The sequence below is a fragment of the Euprymna scolopes genome, chromosome 13, assembly GCF_053919585.1.
Source record: "Euprymna scolopes isolate OS-2025 chromosome 13, ASM5391958v1, whole genome shotgun sequence".
Classification (NCBI taxonomy): Eukaryota; Metazoa; Mollusca; class Cephalopoda; order Sepiida; family Sepiolidae; genus Euprymna; species Euprymna scolopes.
Window position 1 is genome coordinate 146,417,525 of NC_136494.1, and position 25,506 is coordinate 146,443,030.

At 28.9% G+C, this 25,506-nt stretch overlaps 1 protein-coding gene across 8 annotated transcripts in view; it reads right to left on the bottom strand.

Moving 5' to 3' along the window:
* Nucleotides 1-16,969, bottom strand: part of LOC145292226 (uncharacterized) — a 66,452-nt gene extending 49,483 nt beyond the window's left edge. For 4 of the 8 annotated variants that reach the window (XR_013869574.1, XR_013869572.1, XR_013869571.1 and 1 more), the window contains exons 1-2: nucleotides 15,496-16,483; nucleotides 10,359-10,438 (exon numbers count right to left, since the gene is read on the bottom strand). The gene's annotated coding sequence lies outside the window, so the exon portion shown is untranslated. The other 4 variants (XM_080138551.1, XM_080138550.1, XM_080138548.1 and 1 more) reach the window with 4 other exon arrangements.
* Nucleotides 16,970-25,506: the final 8,537 nt, after the last annotated feature.

Sequence of the window (25,506 nt, forward strand, 5' to 3'; positions counted from 1 at the left end):
GAAAATCAATGTGACGGGTGTCAGCCAGAAATTTGGCTGTTAAGGGGTAAAATTTCAACGATTTGACCTTTAAGAACTATACCAAACTCCTCCGAAAATTTTGGGTCTAGACACTTGAAATTTTAGATATAGGTTCCTTGAACCTGGATCAAACTTAATAAAGTGATTTGAGCCCGAAAAAATAAATTTTAAGGGGTCATAATAGGGGTCAAAATTTTAAAAAATTAACCATTTTCTTTTTGTTTTTTTGCTTTTTTGCACAGCATACACCTCCAAACACCCGAGAACGCCGGGCACCCCTGCTAGTATATCTATAAAAGTGAACGTGTCTGTCTGTCTGTGTACATTTACCTACGCAATAACTCTGTCAATTTTTATTCTATAGACTCGAAATTTGAAATACCGGGTACTGAGATTTGGGAAAATCAATGTGACGGGTGTCAGCCAGAATTTTGGGTGTTAAGAACTCTACCAAACTCCTCAGACAATTTTGGGTCTAGACACTTGAAATTTTAGATATAGGTTCCTTGAACCTGGATCTAATTTAATAAAGTGATTTGAGCCCGAAACTATAAATTTTAAGGGGTCATACAAGGGGTCAAATTACAAAAAAATTTACTCTCTTTTTTGTTTTGCTCAGCGTACACCTCCAAACACCCGGGCAACGCCGGGCTGAAATGCTAGTATATATATATAAACAGATTACTTTTATATATATACATATAAACATTACTTTTATATGTATGCATATATATATAAACATTACTTTTATATATATATATATAAACATATTACTTTTATATATATATACACACACACATATATACATATAAACATATTACTTTTATATATATACATATATATAAACATATTACTTTTATATATATACATATATATAAACATATTACTTTTATATATATACATATATATAAACATATTACTTTTATATATATACATATATATAAACATATTACTTTTATATATATACATATATATAAACATATTACTTTTATATATATACATATATATAAACATATAACTTTTATATATATACATATATATAAACATATTACTTTTATATATATACATATATATAAACATATTACTTTTATATATATACATATATATAAACATATTACTTTTATATATATGCATATATATAAACATATTACTTTTATATATATGCACATATATAAACATATTACTTTTATATATATGCACATATATAAACATTACTTTTATATATATGCACATATATAAACATATTACTTTTATATATATGCACATATATAAACATATTACTTTTATATATATGCACATATATAAACATATTACTTTTATATATATGCACATATATAAACATATTACTTTTATATATATGCACATATATAAACATATTACTTTTATATATATGCACATATATAAACATATTACTTTTATATATATGCATATATATAAACATATTACTTTTATATATATGCATATATATAAACATATTACTTTTATATATATGCATATATATAAACATATTACTTTTATATATATGCATATATATAAACATATTACTTTTATATATATGCATATATATAAACATATTACTTTTATATATATGCATATATATAAACATATTACTTTTATATATATGCATATATATAAACATATTACTTTTATATATATGCATATATATAAACATATTACTTTTATATATATGCATATATATAAACATATTACTTTTATATATATGCATATATATAAACATATTACTTTTATATATATACATATATATACACATATTACTTTTATATATACATATATATAAACATATTACTTTTATGTATATTCATATATATAAACATATTACTTTTATATATATACATATATATACACATATTACTTTTATGTATATTCATATATATAAACTTATTACTTTTATATATATACATATATATACACATATTACTTTTATATATATACATATATATAAACATATTACTTTTATATATATACATATATATAAACATATTTTATATATATAAACATATTATATATATACATATATATAAACATTACTTTTATATATATACATATATATAAACATTACTTTTATATATATACATATATATAAACATTACTTTTATATATATACATATATATAAACATTACTTTTATATATATACATATATATAAACATTACTTTTATATATATACATATATATAAACATTACTTTTATATATATACATATATATAAACATTACTTTTATATATATACATATATATAAACGTTACTTTTATATATATACATATATATAAACGTTACTTTTATATATATATACATATATATATAAACATTACTTTTATATATATATATACATATATATATAAACATTACTTTTATGTATATATACATATATATATAAACATTACTTTTATATATATACATATATATATAAACATTACTTTTATATATATACATATATAAACATTACTTTTATATATATATACATATATATAAACATTACTTTTATATATATATACATATATATAAACATTACTTTTATATATATATACATATATATAAACATTACTTTTATATATATATACATATATATAAACATTACTTTTATATATATATACATATATATAAACATTACTTTTATATATATAGACATATATATAAACATTACTTTTATATATATAGACATATATATAAACATTACTTTTATATATATAGACATATATATAAACATTACTTTTATATATATATATACATATATATAAACATTACTTTTATATATATATACATATATATAAACATTACTTTTATATATATATATACATATATATAAACATTACTTTTATATATATATACATATATATAAACATTACTTTTATATATATATACATATATATCAACATTACTTTTATATATATATACATATATATAAACATTACTTATATATACATATATATAAACATTATATATATACATATATATAAACATTACTTATATACATATATATAAACATTACTTATATACATATATATAAACATTACTTATATACATATATATAAACATTACTTATATACATATATATAAACATTACTTATATACATATATATAAACATTACTTATATATATACATATATATAAACATTACTTATATATATACATATATATAAACATTACTTATATATATACATATATATAAACATTACTTATATATATACATATATATAAACATTACTAATATATACATATATATAAACATTACTTATATATATACATATATATAAACATTACTTATATATACATATATATAAACATTACTTATATATACATATATATAAACATTACTTATATATACATATATATAAACATTACTTATATATACATATATATAAACATTACTTATATATACATATATATAAACATTACTTATATATACATATATATAAACATTACTTATATATACATATATATAAACATTACTTATATATATACATATATAAACATTACTTATATATATACATATATATAAACATTACTTATATATATACATATATATAAACATTACTTATATATATACATATATATAAAGATTACTTATATATATATACATATATATAAACATTACTTATATATACATATATATAAACATTACTTATATATATACATATATAAACATTACTTATATATACATATATATAAACATTACTTATATATATACATATATATAAACATTACTTTTATATATATACATATATATAAACGTTACTTTTATATATATACATATATATAAACGTTACTTTTATATATATACATATATATAAACGTTACTTTTATATATATACATATATATAAACGTTACTTTTATATATATATACATATATATATAAACATTACTTTTATATATATATATACATATATATATAAACATTACTTTTATGTATATATACATATATATATAAACATTACTTTTATATATATACATATATATATAAACATTACTTTTATATATATACATATATAAACATTACTTTTATATATATATACATATATATAAACATTACTTTTATATATATATACATATATATAAACATTACTTTTATATATATATACATATATATAAACATTACTTTTATATATATATACATATATATAAACATTACTTTTATATATATATACATATATATAAACATTACTTTTATATATATATACATATATATAAACATTACTTTTATATATATATACATATATATAAACATTACTTTTATATATATAGACATATATATAAACATTACTTTTATATATATAGACATATATATAAACATTACTTTTATATATATAGACATATATAAACATTACTTTTATATATATAGACATATATATAAACATTACTTTTATATATATATATACATATATATAAACATTACTTTTATATATATATACATATATATAAACATTACTTTTATATATATATATACATATATATAAACATTACTTTTATATATATATACATATATATAAACATTACTTTTATATATATATACATATATATAAACATTACTTTTATATATATATACATATATATAAACATTACTTATATATACATATATATAAACATTATATATATACATATATATAAACATTACTTATATACATATATATAAACATTACTTATATACATATATATAAACATTACTTATATACATATATATAAACATTACTTATATATATACATATATATAAACATTACTTATATATATACATATATATAAACATTACTTATATATATACATATATATAAACATTACTAATATATACATATATATAAACATTACTTATATATATACATATATATAAACATTACTTATATATACATATATATAAACATTACTTATATATACATATATATAAACATTACTTATATATACATATATATAAACATTACTTATATATACATATATATAAACATTACTTATATATACATATATATAAACATTACTTATATATACATATATATAAACATTACTTATATATATACATATATATAAACATTACTTATATATATACATATATATAAAGATTACTTATATATATATACATATATATAAACATTACTTATATATACATATATATAAACATTACTTATATATATACATATATAAACATTACTTATATATACATATATATAAACATTACTTATATATATACATATATATAAAGATTACTTATATATATATACATATACATAAACATTACTTATATATATACATATATATAAACATTACTTATATATATACATATATATAAACATTACTTATATATATACATATATATAAACATTACTTATATATATACATATATATAAACATTACTTATATATATACATATATATAAACATTACTTATATATATACATATATATAAACATTACTTATAGATATACATATATATAAACATTACTTATATATATACATATATATAAACATTACTTATATATATACATATATATAAACATTACTTATATATATACATATATATAAACATTACTTATATATATACATATATATAAACATTACTTTTATATATACATATATATAAACATTACTTATATATATATACATATATATAAATATTACTTATATATATATACATATATATAAACATTACTTATATATATACATATATATAAACATTACTTATATATATACATATATAAACATTACTTATATATACATATATATAAACATTACTTATATATACATATATATAAACATTACTTATATATACATATATATAAACATTACTTATATATATATACATATATATATAAACATTACTTATATATACATATATATAAACATTACTTATATATACATATATATAAACATTACTTATATATACATATATATAAACATTACTTATATATACATATATATAAACATTACTTATATATACATATATATAAACATTACTTATATATACATATATATAAACATTACTTATATATACATATATATAAACATTACTTATATATATACATATATATAAACATTACTTATATATATACATATATATAAACATTACTTTTATATATATACACATATATAAACATTACTTTTATATATATATACATATATATATATATATATGTATAAACATATTACTTTTATATATATGCACATATATAAACATTACTTTTATATATATATACATATATATATGTATAAACATATTACTTTTATATATATATATAAACATTACTTTTATACATTTTTACATATATATATACATATATATAAACATAAGATTACTTATATATATATATTAACATAAGATTACTTATATATATATATTAACATAAGATTACTTATATATATATATATTAACATAAGATTACTTATATATATATATATATATTAACATAAGATTACTTATATATATATATATTAACATAAGATTACTTATATATATATATATTAACATAAGATTACTTATATATATATTAACATAAGATTACTTATATATATATATTAACATAAGATTACTTATATATATATATATTAACATAAGATTACTTATATATATATATATATTAACATAAGATTACTTATATATATATATATATTAACATAAGATTACTTATATATATATATTAACATAACATTACTTATATATATATTAACATAACATTACTTATATATATATTAACATAACATTACTTATATATATATTAACATAACATTACTTATATATATATTAACATAACATTACTTATATATATATTACCATAACATTACTTATATATATATTAACATAACATTACTTATATATATATTAACATAACATTACTTATATATATTAACATAACATTACTTATATATATATATTAACATAACATTACTTATATATATATATTAACATAACATTACTTATATATATATATTAACATAACATTACTTATATATATATATTAACATAACATTACTTATATATATATATTAACATAACATTACTTATATATATATATTAACATAACATTACTTATATATATATATATTAACATAACATTACTTATATATATATATATTAACATAACATTACTTATATATATATATATTAACATAACATTACTTATATATATATTAACATAACATTACTTATATATATATTAACATAACATTACTTATATATATTAACATAACATTACTTATATATATATTAACATAACATTACTTATATATATATTAACATAACATTACTTATATATATATATATTAACATAACATTACTTATATATTAACATAACATTACTTATATATATATATTAACATAACATTACTTTATATATATATATATATAAACATAACTTTATATATATATATATATATAAACATAACTTTATATATATATAACAACTTTTATATATATATATATATATATATATATATATATATATATATATAGTCTAAAGAAGTTTTAAGTATTTTTTGTATAAAAATATAAAATAATGCAGTTTAAATTCCTAAGGAAATGAGGTGCAGCATATTACCGACTTAGCACTTGCATCAGCCGACAATTAAAAAAGTGAATTCAACTATATATCAATGAAAAGAGAAAACTTAAATTATTTAGTAGACAACAGAGATCATCAGCTTTTTCAAAGATTTAAAAACAGGACAGCTATTAAATTCATGACTGTCCGATGGAAAATACTACTTCCCCAAATGTTAACACAATTCAGTTACTGTTTCACTAATATGTAAATTTAAAAAATATATCTATATAACTGAATAAATAATAAATAATAAAAAAAATTCTATAAAAACTTTACAATTAAGAACTATTCTGTGATATGTTAGCAAATAAAATTAGATAGGAATAAATATCCATGAAAATAATATAAAAGATGAAGTACTTTTAGTAGCAGACAAATTTAAAGACCGAATATATAGTGTGAAGAAAATTTAAGTATTGTTTTTAATAAAAATTACTAGTGCAGAATTTTAATCTAATGTAACTAACCGTCTGCTCAGCTTTGCTTGGAACATAACGTCATGCACTCAGGTTTGACTGTAATATGCTGTAATACACGGATCAGCCAATTGATGTGTGGCAAAGAGCAGATGATTTTGGGGAGGAAAAAAAAACCATTCCTAACAACTTTATACAAGATGAATATCTCCACCTTTGATCAGAAGTTGTAGATGCTTGAAGATGTCATTTTGTCCTTTTGCTCCATCTTAAGCCATATATTGGAAAGTTACCCACTTTGCGAAGGTGCTTCTACATCTGCTGTCCCTTCTCACCACACTTTACACTGTTAAATGCGACCATAGAAAAGTTTACCTAATCCTAAGGGAATATCCCAGCTGTCTTTTAAATAAACAAAAAATAAAACAAACAAAAAAAAAAATAGGTCGTCCAGCCCCTATCCTACAGGAAAAAAATTGTTCATGTAAGGAAAACATAAAAAAGTTTACATTACTAGTTACAAAATAAAGAGAAAAATGCATAAAAAGTAATACATGAAAAACATAAAAGTGCTTTTTTAAAAAAGTTTGTTAAAAAAATATGAAAAATACAAAAGAATTAGTTACCTTATTAATTGTTTTGGACAAAAAATTTAATTGAGGAAAAATACAACTTGTTTATTTTTTTACTTAAAAAATTGTTACAAGATTAAAACAAATTGTTACAGTAGGTTGTTATTTCTTTTTTATTTTCATTATATATATTTTTTCTAGTGATTTTATGATATTTAAATGTTTACTTCAACTGTTTCCCTGTAGTAGTGTTGTTATGCTTTAATAATCGGTGATGTTTGGTGAAAGCTGGCAGTTAATGTTATATTCTGAGCAAAGCCAAGCGGCCACTTAATTACGCCTGGTTCAAATTCTGCACAAGTACCAAGAATTAAAATAAAAAATATGTGTGTTTGAACATGCCGCTTGTAGGTCAGAGGGGGAGCTAATTCACAGTGTAACCCTCCTACCTGTTCGGTTGTGTTACATTGTCAGTGGACAACTGAGCAACCATCAAGAATGACTTACCTGAACTATCCTGTCCAGAGATAGTCAACTTTTGATGGTGAACTCGAGTGGCTAACTATTGCATGATTCTGCTCAGAATCACCATCTATGGATCACCATAATTTGAGCTGTGTGGATGAGAGAAGAATCTAGCAACCCAACAAGGGGTGAAGAATGTCCAACATCAGATGCATGAGTGGCATGATATGATTATAGGTGCAGAGTGATGGCATTGGGAATAGTTTGCATCCATATATCATCTCTCTGAATCCCTTAGTAAGAGCAAGCATTGGGGGCATTCTTGCTACCCAATTGCAGAATTTCTTCTGCCATAATATTCTCCAGCTACTTCAATCTCATCACTTATAGCACTACCTTAAACATGTTTTGCTAAACTATACTTACATTTCCTCAACATTTAAAAATTATTACATTTCAAACAAAATCCCTGTCTTAAATATGTAATTCCATAAAGAAAGATGAAAATACTTTCTCTCCCTATCCATTCAGTTCTCCCACTCACCTCATGTCACCACCACAAGATTTTTAAAAGGCTTCATTATTTTTATAGCATAACTTCTCAGATCCACAGATTTACATATTTGCTATAAAAGTTTAATTTTATGTCTGTTTTTTCTCATTTTTACAATTCACAAAACACAATCAACGTTAAACTGTTTCATATATTATGATCATATTATCCATAATTTTTCTCAGTGGACTTCTATAGACAAATCCTTCAGCACTATAGCAATTTTTACTTTTTCCCCAATAATTCTGTTTATGATTTTTTGTTCACTATTAAAACAGAAAATCTCATTACATTGCATTTCTGATTATGATACTACAATAATTACTTTTATCTCATCATTCAGTTAGAAATAAATTATCCATGACCGAAGAAATATTTACTTTTTTAATTATTCATTTTTCTGCACACCCACAAATGATTACATCTTATAATAGACAATAGGAAAAAGATTAATCCATATACAATCTCCTTGTAAACACTCTTAAATTAACGTTAATTATGTTTGCTTCATGTCTGAAAACTTTCTAGATTTTCTAGAGATATACTAAATGTTATCTCTTTTTGTGGTGATATTTAAAAAAAATAGGTTTTTATATATTAGTAAATTATAAACAAGAGATTAATAATTCAAGGAAACTAATTTTTGCCAAGTTTTGTCACAAAAAAATGTACAAAAAGATTGAGAGATGAAAATGAATAGAGACAATGACATTGATGCAATATATGAGAAAATATGAAATAAAAACTTGTTTATCATAAAAGTACACATACATTTTGCAATCAATCTTACCTGGTCACTTGTTTCAATTGCCCTCAACTCTTAATATGCACTTCCAATTGCCTGAATATCACCCTGTGGCATACAGCTGCCTTAAAAGGAAAAAAGGGGGGGGGGGGCATGAAGTGAAATCACATAAAGACATGAATCATGCATGTCAAAATCTAATACATGGCGTACTAAAAAAGGTCATTATTTGTTTATTCCAATCCAGGTGCTACGGCAATTAAGTACTTATTTTCTACATTCTCCCCTCTCAAGAGACAAAAAAAAAAAAAAAGAAATGGAAATTGAATAAATTAACATTTTTTTTTGTTGCAATGTGTGTGTAGATGCATGTCTTACTTGTAGGAGGGCCTTTATCACATTGTTAGCATGGAAGTATCCTGTCCCTCTACAAGGCCACCATTTGCCAATGTATGGAGTATTGTTGTCACATTTGGGCTGGTACATCTGCTGCTGGTCTCTCACTCCTAGACAGGGTTCAAAAGAGAGTTGCTAAACTGATAGGTCCTGAACTGTCATCTAAGCTTTAACATGTCCAATTGACAAAATATTGCATCCCACTTTTTTTACAAGTATTTTGATGGCGGATGCTCCGATGAACTACAAACTCTTGTACCCCCTCAATATAATTTTCCCCAACAAACCCGACAAGCAGCAAAGTCCCACACCTACATAGTAGAGATCCCTAGATGTAAGAAAGCCTTCTACTTTAATAGTTTCTTCCCTAGAACTGCTAGGCTTTGAGATTTCCTTCTGGGTTCCTGCTTCCTCAATTGTACTGACATGCATAAGTTCAAGTGTAATGTGAACAGACATCTTGCTGCTCAACTCCCTACAAAGTATCCCTGTAGCTTATGTCACTGATAGCAGTCCCCTACATCAAAGTGACACTATGCCTTGTTTGGGGTGAAAATGTAATAATAAAAAAAAGTGAAGGATGCAGCCCAGGCTAAGATAAGGTAAGTTTAATCCTCTAATTATAAGTCGATATTCTGGTTGTGTAACTTCAAAACATCTGCCTTAAGGGCCTTAATACCTCAAGTTTCTCCAGAGTGTGATCAATCAGTGTGCGTGTCTCCAGAGACACAAGTAGGGAAACCTCTATTCTGGAAAAGGAATTTAATCCAGATAAATAAGAAAATAATTACCTGATGCAAAATAAAGCAAATTCCCAGCAGAATTCCCTTAAACATTGCAGCAGGTTGGCGTGTTGCGACCTTGATCTTCCTCCAAGTTCTGGTAGCAGACTAATATGCATTCAACCTCTCATGGCAATGGCCTGAATAAGACTGCACATGTAGCATACAGCTGCCTTAAAAAAGGGCGAGGGACAAATGAAGTGTGAACATGTGAATCATGTATGCCAAAAATCTAATACTCGAATATGAAAATATGGCATACTAAAAAACAAGGACATTGTTTTCTGATTCCAATCCAGGTGCCACAACAAGTAGATACATAACTTACTCCCTACAGAAATGTTTATTATTTTGAAAAAAAAAAGTATTGTAGTAAAACTATAAAAATAATTTATTCACAAAATTTTGTTTTGTTTCAGTTTAACTGTGCTTGCTTTTTTTTTTACATAGGCATAACCATTTATAAAGGCCCAGAGACCACTCAAGGATAAGGGTTAAGAGTGTACAGTAGTCAATTAGAAAATATAGTAATCGTTAGTAATGGAAATTTGGTAAATTTGTTAACTTAAGTGGAATGGCTCATCAAGAACTTGTTTACATTGGACTTGAAGACAACCAGATTGTAGTCAACTGGAAAGCAGGAAAACGGAAGACAATTCCATAGGCGTGCAGTTCTAAGGAAGAAGCTTTGTTCATGGGATCTACGTTTTGGTTTAGGCACAGATAAAGAATGGGAGGAATTATTGGTAGTGTTTTCAGCTAGACGAGTGTTTCTTGTGAAAGTTTGGTGAGGGGAGACCATAGATTGAAGCTCAGTCGAGCACTTGCCATGAAAATAACGATAAATCAGAGACAAACTTGCAACATCTCTTCTGTGAGATACACATATAGTACAATGTTCATTGTAAGTTTGTTGTGTATACTCGTACAGAGTTAGAATGTTCTTTGTGCATACATATGTCTGGATGTTTGCATGTGTGATCACAAGATTTCATACTGTATGCAAGAGTTAATATATGTATTCATTCTTACCTTGAGAAAGGCAGACATCCTGTTGAGGCGTACACCAATCACATTGAAGGTTCAAATCAAAAGAGAAAGATAGAGACAGAAAAGGCGGAAGTAAAGAATACCATCTGTTGGGCAAACGAGAAATTATGACAAGGGCAAGTAACAGGTGCATATTAAAGGTGTGTGGGTGTGTGTGTGCATGTGTACGATTTGAGTACATGTATATTAAATCAAGAAGGCATGTGCCCAGAGGTCTCTTATAATTATTCTGTACTTTCACCTAATAATTTAATAAAAAAAGATATAAAACTTGAATTTAACTTGAAAATGCTATTTAAAAAAATAGCATTGTAACATAAGTGCGTAAACAATTATATTTATTTATTTATTAATTTAATGAAATATTATTATTGTAATTATTATTATATTATTATTAAAATAATAGGTAATTGTGCATAAAGAGAGAGCCTAACTTTCAAACACACCAGAAGCAATTGATGTATGGAAGCACAAAATGGATAGAATTTTCAAATATATTTTGTTTTTTTTCACCCCCTTATAATAAAAATGTATAAAAATACAAACTTTTTTATGAATTAATTTTTGTATTTTTGATCACATATCTATTCAAATAACTACTTTATTTAAGTTAATGTTATATATTTTGTCAAACTATTTAGATATTTTAAAAATATATTTATTTACAGAAAAATGAAACAAAAACAATGAATGCATCACATTATTTTTTTTTTTACAGTTTTAGCAGTTTATAAAAGGGGAATGTGCAACATAAAATATTTTAAAATGTGAATAGCTCACATATGTTAAAAACATTAAATTCAAACAACATAATCAGTCCGAATCCAGTAAATAATATTGCCAAAGCATTTATTTTTAAATCCTTAAAATTAAATATAAAATATATTTGAAAATTATATCCATTTTGTGCTTTCATATCTCAACTGAGAGACGCTTCCGGTATGTTTGAAAGTTAGGCTCTCCCTTTATGCACAATTACCAAAATAATATATTAAACTTGATAATAATGTAAAAACAAACAAAAACATGTGAGTGCGAACTTACATGTTTAACCTTTTTATTATATGTACACAATTGTAGAAATCTATCGTCAAACATCATCTAATAACGAAATCAACTTTGAATTTCATTTTATATTTACCTTTTAATAGAAAGTATTGTTTTCTTAAAAAAATCACACAATTTATACAAAAGTGAGACATTCTGTAGATTTAAATATATTGAAAAAATATGTAGCAGATTTATTTTTTAATGGATATTCTGTCAATGTCAAGATATTTTCCAACTCCCCCAAAAAACTTTACAATAACTTCTATAGATTTTTAGGGATGCTGAAAACGAATATAACATTTAAAAGTGGCACAGAGAAATAATTATTGTTTTCAAAAAGTGGGGATTACTTTTCTATCTAAATTTAGCATAAAATGAGCACCCACTTTTCGGCCATCCAGTGATAATTTTTTTGTTTTTTGGGCTGCCTAAAAGCTATTTTTAAGGGGGTGGGTAAATTTTTGGTTATGCTCAAAACACATATCTTATTTAAATTTGCTGCAAAATAGTTTTCCGGATGTTAAGCAATGGTATCTTTATGATATCAATGATAGCTATTTCTGTACATATATTTTTGACATGCGCACCACCTGTGCATACAGAAATGGCCATGACTAATAACATAAGGAATTACATTGCTTAATATCCGGAAAAAAAAAACACTTATTTGCGGCAAATTAAATATATATATATATATCACTAGGTGGCCAGAAATATATATATATATATATATATATATATATATATATCACTAGGTGGCCAGAAAATGGGTGCTCATTTTACGTTAAAATTATACAGAAAAGTGATTTCCATTTTTGGAAAAAGTTCTTTTTTCATATGATAAAAAAAAAGGTTGAAGGGTGATGCTTAAAGGTGCAGGCAGCAATCGGGGTTGCAAAAAAGAAATCCTCCTTAAGCGACCCGCCCAATGGGGTCTGGTAACAGAACTATCTAAAATTCCAGAGTAGAAGACTAACGGTATGGTCTCTATGATAACACAGTACAGACTGGGAACAGATAGAGAGAGAGACCAACCCTGAATATATAGGTTTTAATCACCTCCCACCCCTCCAACTCAATCCTGACTATAAATATCAGAAGTATTCAGGTTGGTCACAATATCCCCCGTCGCTGGGCCTGCCAGATGTAAGTAACATTCATCCAATTCATTTTTTTTTTCCATACATATCATGAAAACTATTTCTCTGCGCCACTTTTAAATGAAATCTTAGGTACTTATGTAATTTTGGTACCACGCTGAAATAATAACGTTATTATTTCGAAAGCCATTCTTAACATGGGGAAGGGAGGATGTTTTTTACTATTCTGTGCTTCCACCTAAGAATTTAATTAAAACAACAACAACAACAAAACAGAGGTACGAGTGCCGTTCACTTATTGATCCGTGCTGAAATAATAACGTTATTATTTAAAAAGCCATTCTTAACATGGGGAAGGTGTTTTGTACCTATTCTATACTTTAACTATACAATTGAATAATAATAATAAAAAAACATAATAAAACTTTAATTAAACTTGGAAATACGATTTAAAAAATAGCGCGGATCAGTAAGTGCACTAGCACCGAAAAGGATATTTTAAAATTTGAATTTAACCTGAAAAAACTATTTAAAAATAGCGCGGTACCAAAATACATAAACACCAAATCTTATATTCGTTTTCAGCGCCCTCGGAAAATATAAATATCATCATTGTAAGTTTTTTTTTTTTTTTTTTTTTTTGGAGTTGGAAAGAATGTTTACATTAACCGGATATTCATATTGAGCAAGACGAAAGCGAGATTTTTGTGAAATTTTTAAGTGAAATAAAATTAAAATTACTTAAATGTTAAAAAAAAAAAAAAAATTATCGGATAATTAAAATAAGAAGAAAAGAATACTTACTTTTAATTCCAGGAAAGCCAACTGCCAAAAACGGGATGATTTTGTGGTCAAGGCAGAAAATTTAGTCCGTCAGTTTTTTTTTCTTAATAAACTATAAAATGTCTATCGTGTGTTCTATTCTAATTCATAGAAAAATAAACTATACAAAAATTGAAAAGAATCCAAACTAAGGATGAAAAACACGATTTAAACGTGAAAAGAAAAGACTGACCACGAACAAAGCAAGGTCAGTATTAAACGGTGTAAAATTTATTCCGTTCCTTGTTTTAATAAGTCTTTTCGTAACGCATGAGGAAGTTTACAGAGTATTCGTTCATCATTAAGGCTTAACTAATGCAAGATTAATACGAATTAATAAAATAAACGTTGGGTCGGCAATAATTGGGGTTGCTTTTCTATATTAAATATTTCAGCTAAACAAATTTAATGCCAACAAGAAAACACAAAAACAGTGACAAATTTTATTTAAATTTATTATTTATTTGGACACAGAAAGTTAAATAGAATTCCAAAGTCACGTTTAAAAATGACATTGTCCATTTAAAGACTTTCCAATATTGTCATATATGATAATTACTGCACCGTTAACCACGTGCTGTCTAATCCGTGGAAGATTCTGTTACTCGTTTACAACTTGCCGTCCTTTTGTACGAAATCAGACATGATCAAATGACGATGGTCTCACTGCAGCACCAGTGCACCACTTACGCTCGGACAGTTTTTTTTTTTTTTTTGTTACGTAGTTTTTAATGGGTTTTAATTGATCTAAAAAAATTGGGTAAATTTATACAAATACCGTGACAGCGAATTAGTAGAAAAAAATGTACCCTAACCCTAACCCAGTTTTCAGATTCGTGTTCAGCACACCGAAACGTAACAGAATACTACGTAAAAGATTTTACTAATTCGCTGTCACGGTGTTTGTATAATAATACCAAAAATTGTACAGTTTAATCAAGACATCAAAAAAAAAAAAAAAAAAATATTAAAAAAAAAAACTAATATTGTACGTACCCGTTATGGAATGTAGTTCTCCGAAAAAAAAATTTCACTTAATTCGGTCAGGTAGTTTTTTTTATTTTTTTTATTTATTATTTTTTTTTTTTTTACAGAAAAAAATCAAATTTTAATGAGATCGATCTATCGTCACGGTTTGGCGTTTGGCTGCTTACGGACACTAGGAGGGGGATGCTTTTAAACGAAAAATTAATTAACAAAGAACAAAATGCAAAAAGAAAAAAAGGACACAGGAACTCTGTAAAATAAGTGAAAAAAAAAATTATCTAAGTATGCTCATGTTTCAAAATAATTTCGTCAAATTTATATAAACTTTAAGCGGTGATTGGAGTTATCTCCCCTGGCACTCCTTTCTCCTAAGCGAAAAAAAGAAGAAGAAAAAAAGGGGCGCTACCCGATCGATCACATTAAAATTTGATTTTCCTCGGTAAAAAAAAAGAAAAGAAAAGAAAAAAAAACTGCTGGAGTTCCATGGCGCTCAACAGAAAAAAAAAAAAAAAAAAAACAAGTGCCATGCCGCTCCCTTCCTGACGCATCCGCACGTAACATTTTTTATTTACTGACGTTACCGTAGTAACCAAACGATTATCAATGTCTCACTTTTACAGACATTTGTTTTTAAATTTCTTTTTAAATGACAACTTTTATCGACCTTTTTTTTAATAGCATTTGCGGATGGGTGTGCTGACATTTGTTTTTTTAAATCTATTTTTAAATGACGACTTTTATCGGCAGCGTTACTCGTTTTTCGAACCGAATAAACATTTTACATTAAAGAAAAACACACACACACACACACAAAAACTTATCCAATTAGCTAGAAAAGTAACTTATCTTGTCTTTGATTACATTTATTTGTTAAAAATATTTGTAAAAGTGAGAAATTATCAGTAAATGGTTTAGTTATTTTTTTTCGTTTTTTGGTAAAAATGCTATTAAGATAAAATATATTGTCCAAAAATCTCTACTGTAGACTCTTTAACTCTTATCCCCGAGTGGCCTCTTGGCCTTCATAAGTGGTGATGCCTATGTAAAAAAAAGTCGTAATTTAAAAAGAAATTAAAAAACAAATGTCAGCATACCTGCAAATGCTATTAAAAAGAAATCGATAAAAGTCATTTAAAAAAATTTAAAAACAAGTGTCTGTAAAAGTGAGACATTATTGATAAATGTCTAGTGACTTTTTTCTTTTAATATTCATAAAGAGTAAAACTTTTTTCTAGATAAATAATTTGACAAATAATCGTTACGTGCGCATGTGTCAGGAAGGGAGCAAAACGCTTGGTTTTCTGCTAGTCGCTATGGAACTCAACGCCCAAGGAGTACCGATTTTTTTTGTATGAAAACTTTATTCCATAACGAGTACGTACAAATATATTTCTTTTCAATATTTTCATTTTTTAATGTCTTGATTAAATTGTACAAGCACCAAAGAAAGTTTTCACGAGTTTACAAAGACATCTTTATGTTTTCCGTTCTTTTTTTGGGGGGGAGGGGGGAGGGTCAATTATAGAAATTGTGTAGGTGATGTTTTTCTTTCTTTTTTTTTGGGGGGGATATTCAATTATAAAACTTGTGTGGTTTAACAGGTACTTCTGCAGTTTAATTAACTGTTTTTCCGTTAGTAAGGCGCCAACATTTACCGAGTAGATTACCGTTTAACATTTCACAAAAATTCTGTTTACATTATGGAGGGGGGCGGTTAAGCGGCGGGGAGCGACTACTACTACTACTACTACTACTACTACTACTACTACTACTCATAATAATAAATAAATTTAAAAAAAAATGAGCTATATTAATTACCAAACATTGCTTACTTCTCCACAAGAGCAAATTAAATATAAGTAAGTTTTTAATGAAACAAAACACAATATTTACACAAAATACATTTAAATAAATGGATGTTGTGCAGAAATGGTATCACACAATTTGAAAAGTGTATTGTATTTGAAAAAATCTTACTCGCGACGATTCGATCATGTCTGCTATTTGATGATATTTGATCAACGCCAATGTTAATGTCAAACCACCAGTGTCACTTGAAATGTGCGCCAGTCATCGTCTTTTTTTTTTTTTTTTACAAGGGAATCATCACTTATCAAGGCCCAGAGGGCACTCGAGGATAAGCTCCAACCAGAACTTGCCCCCATACTTACAAAACTGTTTAAGCGTTGCCTTAAGGAGAAGTGCTTTCCAACAACCTGGAAAACCTCATCAGTATGCCCTGTATTTAAGAATTCAGGTGAAAAGTCATCTCCCTCTCAGTACAGACCAATAAGTCTCCTGTGTGTCATGAGTAAGTTGTTGGAATCCATATTAAATAAAGAAGTAGTCAACCACCTCAACAGAAACAACCTTCTTAGTGACATGCAATATGGTTTCCGCTCTGCAAGATCTACAGCAGATGTGCTAGCGGTTATATCACATAGGATTAGTGAATCGCTTGACAAAGGTTTCCTTTCCAGGGCAATTGCTCTTGACATATCGAAGGCCTTAGATAAGGCATGGCATAAGAGCCTACTTCACAAGATTTCCAGCTACGGTATTACTGGAAATATTCTCTCTATCATTAAATCATTTCTCTCTGATAGGCTCATAAGAGTAGTGGTTGATAGGCAGAAATCAGAGGCCCACAGTATTAATGCTGGAGTCCCCCAGAGGTCCATCCTGGGCCCAACTCTCTTCCTGATCTACATCAATGATCTCCCAAAACACATACTTAAATCATTCGTTGACACCTATGCTGATGACACGACCATCTATGGCAACACATCAAAGGCCGTAAATGACAAAGTTCTCTCTAATTCTCTTTCCTCTGATCTTGAGCACGTGGTACAATGGGGGAAGAGGTGGCTGGTCACTTTTAATGCATCCAAAACCAAGCTTCTATCTTTAGATCATCAACGCTCTGATCCCCATCTGGCATCAATTGAAATGGATGGCTCTTGTCTTGGGGAGGCTCCATGTTTTGACAAGCTTCTGGGTTTGACCTTTACTCCTGATCTGAAATGGAGCATGTACATCAAATCTGTTGCCAGGGATGCTGGGAAAATGTTGGGATCCTTCTACAGAAGATATCTCACTACTGATGCAATTCTCTATCTGTATAAAAGCCAAGTACGTCCAAGAATGGAGTACTGCTGCCATATCTGGGCAGGAGCTGCTAAAAACAGCCTATCCTGCCTTGACAGAGTACAAAATAGACTTCGTGGTTTGGTGGGGGGATACCCTTTTCTCTTCCCTGCAGCCTCTCTCCCACAGAAGAGACGTTGCGAGCCTATCTTTGTTTTATCGTTATTTCCATGGCAAGTGCTCGTCTGAGCTCCAATCTCTGGTCCCCCGTCGCCAATCTTTCACGAGAAACACTCGTCTGGCTGAAACTACTGTCAATAATTTTCCCTACTCTTCATCTGTGCCTAAATCCAAACGTAGATTCCATGAGCAGAGCTTCTTTCTCAGAAGTGCACGATTGTGGAACTCTCTTCCGTTCGCCTGTTTCCCACCTGACTACAACTTCGATGTCTTCCAATCCAACATAAACAAATTCCTGACAAACCGCCCCCCTTAAGTAAGACACTCTATCAAATCTCCAATGCTAATGATTACTACAATACTATCTCATTGATTACTGTACACACAATAACCCTTATCCCTGAGTGGCCTCCGGGCCTTGATAAGTGGTGACACCCATGTAAAAAAAAAAAAGGGTTAAAGAGTGTACAGTGGACAAAAGGACAATATCATAGTAATCGTAGAAGTGTATATTTGATAAAATTGGATTACTTAAAGGGAATGGCTCATCAAGAACTTTTTCACATTGAACTTGAAGACGGCCATATTGTCGTCAGCTGGAAAGCTGGTAAATGGAAGAGAGTTCCACAGGTGTGCAGTTCTAAGAAAGAAGCTTTGTTCATGTAATTTACGTTTAGGTTCAGGCATAGATAAAGAATGGGGGAAATTATTGATAGTGTTTTCAGTCAAACGAGTGTTTCTCATGAATGTTTGGTGAGGGGGACCATAGATTGGAGCACAGATGAGTGCTTGCCATGAAAATAAAGATAAATAAGAAACAGGCTCGCAATGTCTCTTCTGTGAGAAAGAGGTTGCAGGGAAGAGAAAAGGGCATCCCCCACGTCAAGGCAGGATAAGATCTTCCTCGCAGCTCCTGCCCAGATATGACAGCAATACTTCATCCTTGGATGTACCTGGCTCTTATATAGGTAAGAAATTGCATAAGCAGGTAGCTATCTACTAGATCGATAGAAGGATCCCATAATTTTTCCAGCGGCCTTGGCAACGGATTTGATGTATGTATTCCATTTTAGATCAGGAGTAAAGGTCAAGCCCAGAAGCTTGTCAAAACATGGAGCCTCCCCAAGACAAGAGCCATTCATTTCAATTGATGCCAGATAGGGATCAGAACGTTAATCATGCAAAGATGGAAGCTTGGTTTTGGATGCATTAAAAGTAACCAGCCACTTTTTTCCCCATTGAACCACATGCTCAAGATCAGAGGAGAGAGAATCAGAGAGAACTTAGTCGTTTACGGCCTTTGATCTGCTGCCATAGATGGTAGCATCATCAGCAAAAATATCTGTGAATGATCTAAGGATGTGATTTAGAAACTCATTAATGTAGATCAAGAAGAGTGTTTGATCCCTGAGGGACTCCAGCATTAATACTATGAGCTTCTGATTTCTGCCCATCAATCACTATTCTTATGAACTTCTCAGAAAGAAATGATTTAATAATTGAAAAGACATTTCCAGCTATACTATAGCTAGAGATCTTGTGAAGTAGACCTTTATGCCATACCCTATCAAAGGCCTTTGATATGTCAAGAGCAATTGCCCTAGAAAGGAAGCCTTCATCGAGTTTCACTAATTCTATGAGAAATAACTGTAAGCACATCTGCTGTAGATTTAGCAGAACGGAAATCATATTGCATGTCACTAAGAAGGTTATTTTTGCTGAGATGGTTGCCTACTTCTCCATTTAACATAGATTCTAGTAACTTACTCATGACGCACAGGAGACTTATTGGTCTGTACTGAGAGATAGATGACCGATCACCTGAATTCTTAAATACAGGGCATACCGATGAGATTTTCCAGGGTGTTGGGAAGCAATTCTCCCTAAGACAATGTTTAAACAGCTTTGTCAGTATGGGAGCTAGTTCTGGTTGAAGCTTTTTGAGCACTATAATTGGAATGCCATCAGGGTCAGCTACTTTACTGGAATCAAGATTTTTGATTAGCTTGGCAACATCATGCACAGATATTTAAATGTCGTATAGTGTTTTTCTGATACAGGAGGAAATACGGAGGGAGGGGGAGTTGGCGACCTTGGTTGCATAGGGTAAATTTGCTGCAAAGTTCTTTGCTATTTGCCAAAACTGGTAGGAACCAAGCTACTATTCAGCCACTTTGGACTTAACAGATTGAGCTTACAACTCTCTCGCAATCTTCATTACTCTTGTACAGTGGTTACCGGTAATCCTGAAAATGGTTTTAGCCTCAGTACATCTGTTATGTTAGAAACAATGGAAAAAGTGATTTCTGTGCGCAATGGCAGTAACGACGGCTGGTTGTTAGGTTTTTGCTGGAATTTCTTGAGGGTATGGAATGGTCTATACCTATAATTAATCATTCTGGCAGGTTTGATACTATAGAGGACACATCCTTTTTAAATATGGAATGCAGAGGTAGAGCTGATATAAATGAATGGAAGTTATCTCAGACAGCCATAGAGTATCGATATACTGTATGATGAAGAGGTACATCTGAGGACTTATTTCATTTCGTTTTTATTTTAACTGATACAGAGTGGTCGGAAGATCCCAGTGGAGACAAAACAGAAGATGAACATAGCTCAGGGCAAGTTGTGAGGAAAAGATCTCAAAGACTTGCATACTGACTGTCAGTATCGGGCACACAGATGGGTTTGCAAACAATCTGAGTGAGGTCATAAGCAATAGAGAAATCGTGACAGAACCTCCTTTCATCATCTGTCTTGTTTGAGTGGGTTAATCATTCCACATTGTGAACATTGAAGTCTCCACAGACGCGAATGTTAGTCAAAGAATGAGTAGATAGGATGTGGTCAATTTTCTCAGATATGCTTTTAAAGATAGTAACTTCACTATTGTGGGGGTGATAGAGGGAAAATATAAATGCAGTCGTGTGAGCAAGTGCAACCCGGAAGCAAATATAGGGTAATTTAGGATCTTCTCTGGAGATGTCCCTACTACATGGAAAGCCATCTTTTATGTAGGCACATATTCCATGCCCATGGTGATCTTGGAGGTCAGATTTGGATGTTAAGTTGGAGTATCCTTTAATTCCAAACTCTTCTAGGGAAATAGTCGGTCCAATGGCAGTTTTGCTTAGGAATAATAGGTATGGTTTAGTGTCCTTTAATTGGATTTCAACCTCTGGAAGGTTGGAACGTAGACCCCTGATGTTGGAGAAGGAGACATGGTAGTGGGGGTCTGCATTCGAAGTTGAAGATCTGGGTTTAAACGTGTTTTTTTTTTTAAACATTTCATGATGTTTTTTGGAGAAATGTGGAATAGGTCGACAGACATGCTTAGAGCAGAGCAGAGAGAGAAAGTAAGAGAAAAAGAAACGAAGAAATATATATATTTTTTGTCGCACATGATAAGGTAAAGCTGTAACAATTACCTACTTATATGGCATCTAGAAGTCCCACCATGGCCCAGGCTCCATTCACCAAATGGCAATACAGCAGACCCAGTACTTTGCACCTGCTGATAGGACAGCCTCCTTAGTGGTTAAACTAAGGTTCGGGTCCTTAATTATCAGGTGGATAATGTCAACCCAGATAAAACGTTCACCTCCACCACCCTTACTAGTGACATGGCCACAAGGATAGATATAGAAACAGAAAATTTCCGACATCTCTGGTGAATGTTCATGCAAGATACTGCAAATCTACAATACAGCTTTTTCTTCTCCCTTTGTCAGAAAAATCACTTATTAAAAAGGAGGAATGAGAGACAAATAAGGAGAAGCAAGAGTAATGGCAGCTGCCGATAACGCATACACAATTCATTGTCTACTCTTCATTAAAAAAATATGTATATACTAGCAAAAGTACCCGTAATTTTATTATACCATATTTCTTTAAACAGAAACATAATTATCAAAGTATACTTACACAGATAGATATGAAAAGTCTTTATTAAAGTTTGTGCCTATTTCCATTCTATGGAGGCCAGGCGTGAACGCAGACCCCACAATTTTATTATATCATCCCTATTTAAGTTAAAACATAAGTAAATCAAAGTATTCTTATGTACATCTATATCAAAAACACTTGCAAACGTTTTTTAATTTTTAAATTTCCATACTTTGTGGACCAGGCGCAAACACAGACCCCACAATTTTAATGAACCACTGTTCTGCAAGATCAAACATACCCATTCCTGTGTCTCGATACATCTATCATTATATGTAATCAGTTTTTTAAAATTGTCAACCATATAGGAGCCTATTCGTGACCAGACACACACACACACACACACACACACACACACACACACACACACACACACACATACACACACAGACATTCAGCTTTATATTATAGATTAAGTAATGTACTTAATATAAGTCCAATTTACGTGTTTAAGGGAAAGTATGATGATAGGATCCCCTCTCACTAACTGAAAATAAATAGTTTTTTTAATCTATTTAGTCTATATTTCAAATCAATTTGCTAGATTTTTATGAATACATGCATGGACGAGAAAATCTGTTTGTAGAGAAAGTGGCTACTAAGAATCAAGATGGCGCCCGCATGCGTTTATGCGGAAAAAAGTCTCGTGGAATCTTGGGGAATCTCGGAGAATCTTGTACGCTGATTCCATAAATAACGAGAAGAGGAGAGCGGGAAGAGAGACGGGTTTGAGTTACGAAAACGAACGGACGTGTGTAAAAGAAGAGGTAGAAGAAAAGAGTGTGGTGAACGAAACAAACAACGACTCGGTTGAAAGTAGAGTTGTAACGAACACAAGCTATTCCGGCATGACGTCAGGATTTGACCCCAAGCTAATTCCCCTGTTTGATGGCAGTAGCACTGATCACTCAGTGCAGGAATGGGTGGAAAAAGCAGAATTAATATGTCAGCTCAGTGGGGTGAAGCGTATAGAATGCGTGGTCCCAATGCGCCTCACTGGGGGAGCATATGCAGTATACCAGCAGTTGGCTCGTGCCCTTTTTACAGCATTTGCATTAGATCCAATTACTGCATGGAAGGAATTCATGGCCCGAAAATTACATCCCGGGGAAATGGTGGATGTGTATCTGGCTAAGCTAAAAAAGCTATCGGTCCTCTTTCGAGGGATGTCAGACAAAGGCTTGGTGTGCGCCTTTGTTGCAGGATTACCTAAGAGTGTGGAAGATCTGCTCCGTGCCTCATCCCAAGTGGACGAGATGGACATATCAGATGTATTAGCGCGGGCACGAGCAATACACTAACACTATAGACCAAGTGGCAGCTGTATAACCATCACAGGTTGGATTGCAGGACCTGGGCGCAGCTACAACCTGCTATAAGTGTGGAGGACCCAACCATTTGGCCCGTGATTGTCTTTTGTCACGTCAACCAACTCGGAAACTTGACGGGCCGCAGTGCTACAAGTGCAAAAAATGCGGACACCTGGCCCGCACCTGTCCGGGAAACGGGCAAGGGGAAGAAGCTACAGCGCCAGTCTTCTCCCCAGATCGTCATTGAGCAGGGCGCTACCCACTGTAAGCATAATGGAAGTGAGCGCCTCACTCTTGTGGACACTGGGTGCACCCAGACTCTCGTAAGCAAGATATGCTGTGCCACTTGGAAAGCAGAGAGAAGTCCAGTACTAACTGTAGGCGGAGGTTCACTAACCTCTTGTGGGGTGAGCATTATCCGCACAAGCATCAACGACGGGCCTGCAGTATAGCCGTGCGAGCCCTGGTGATGGAGGGAGAG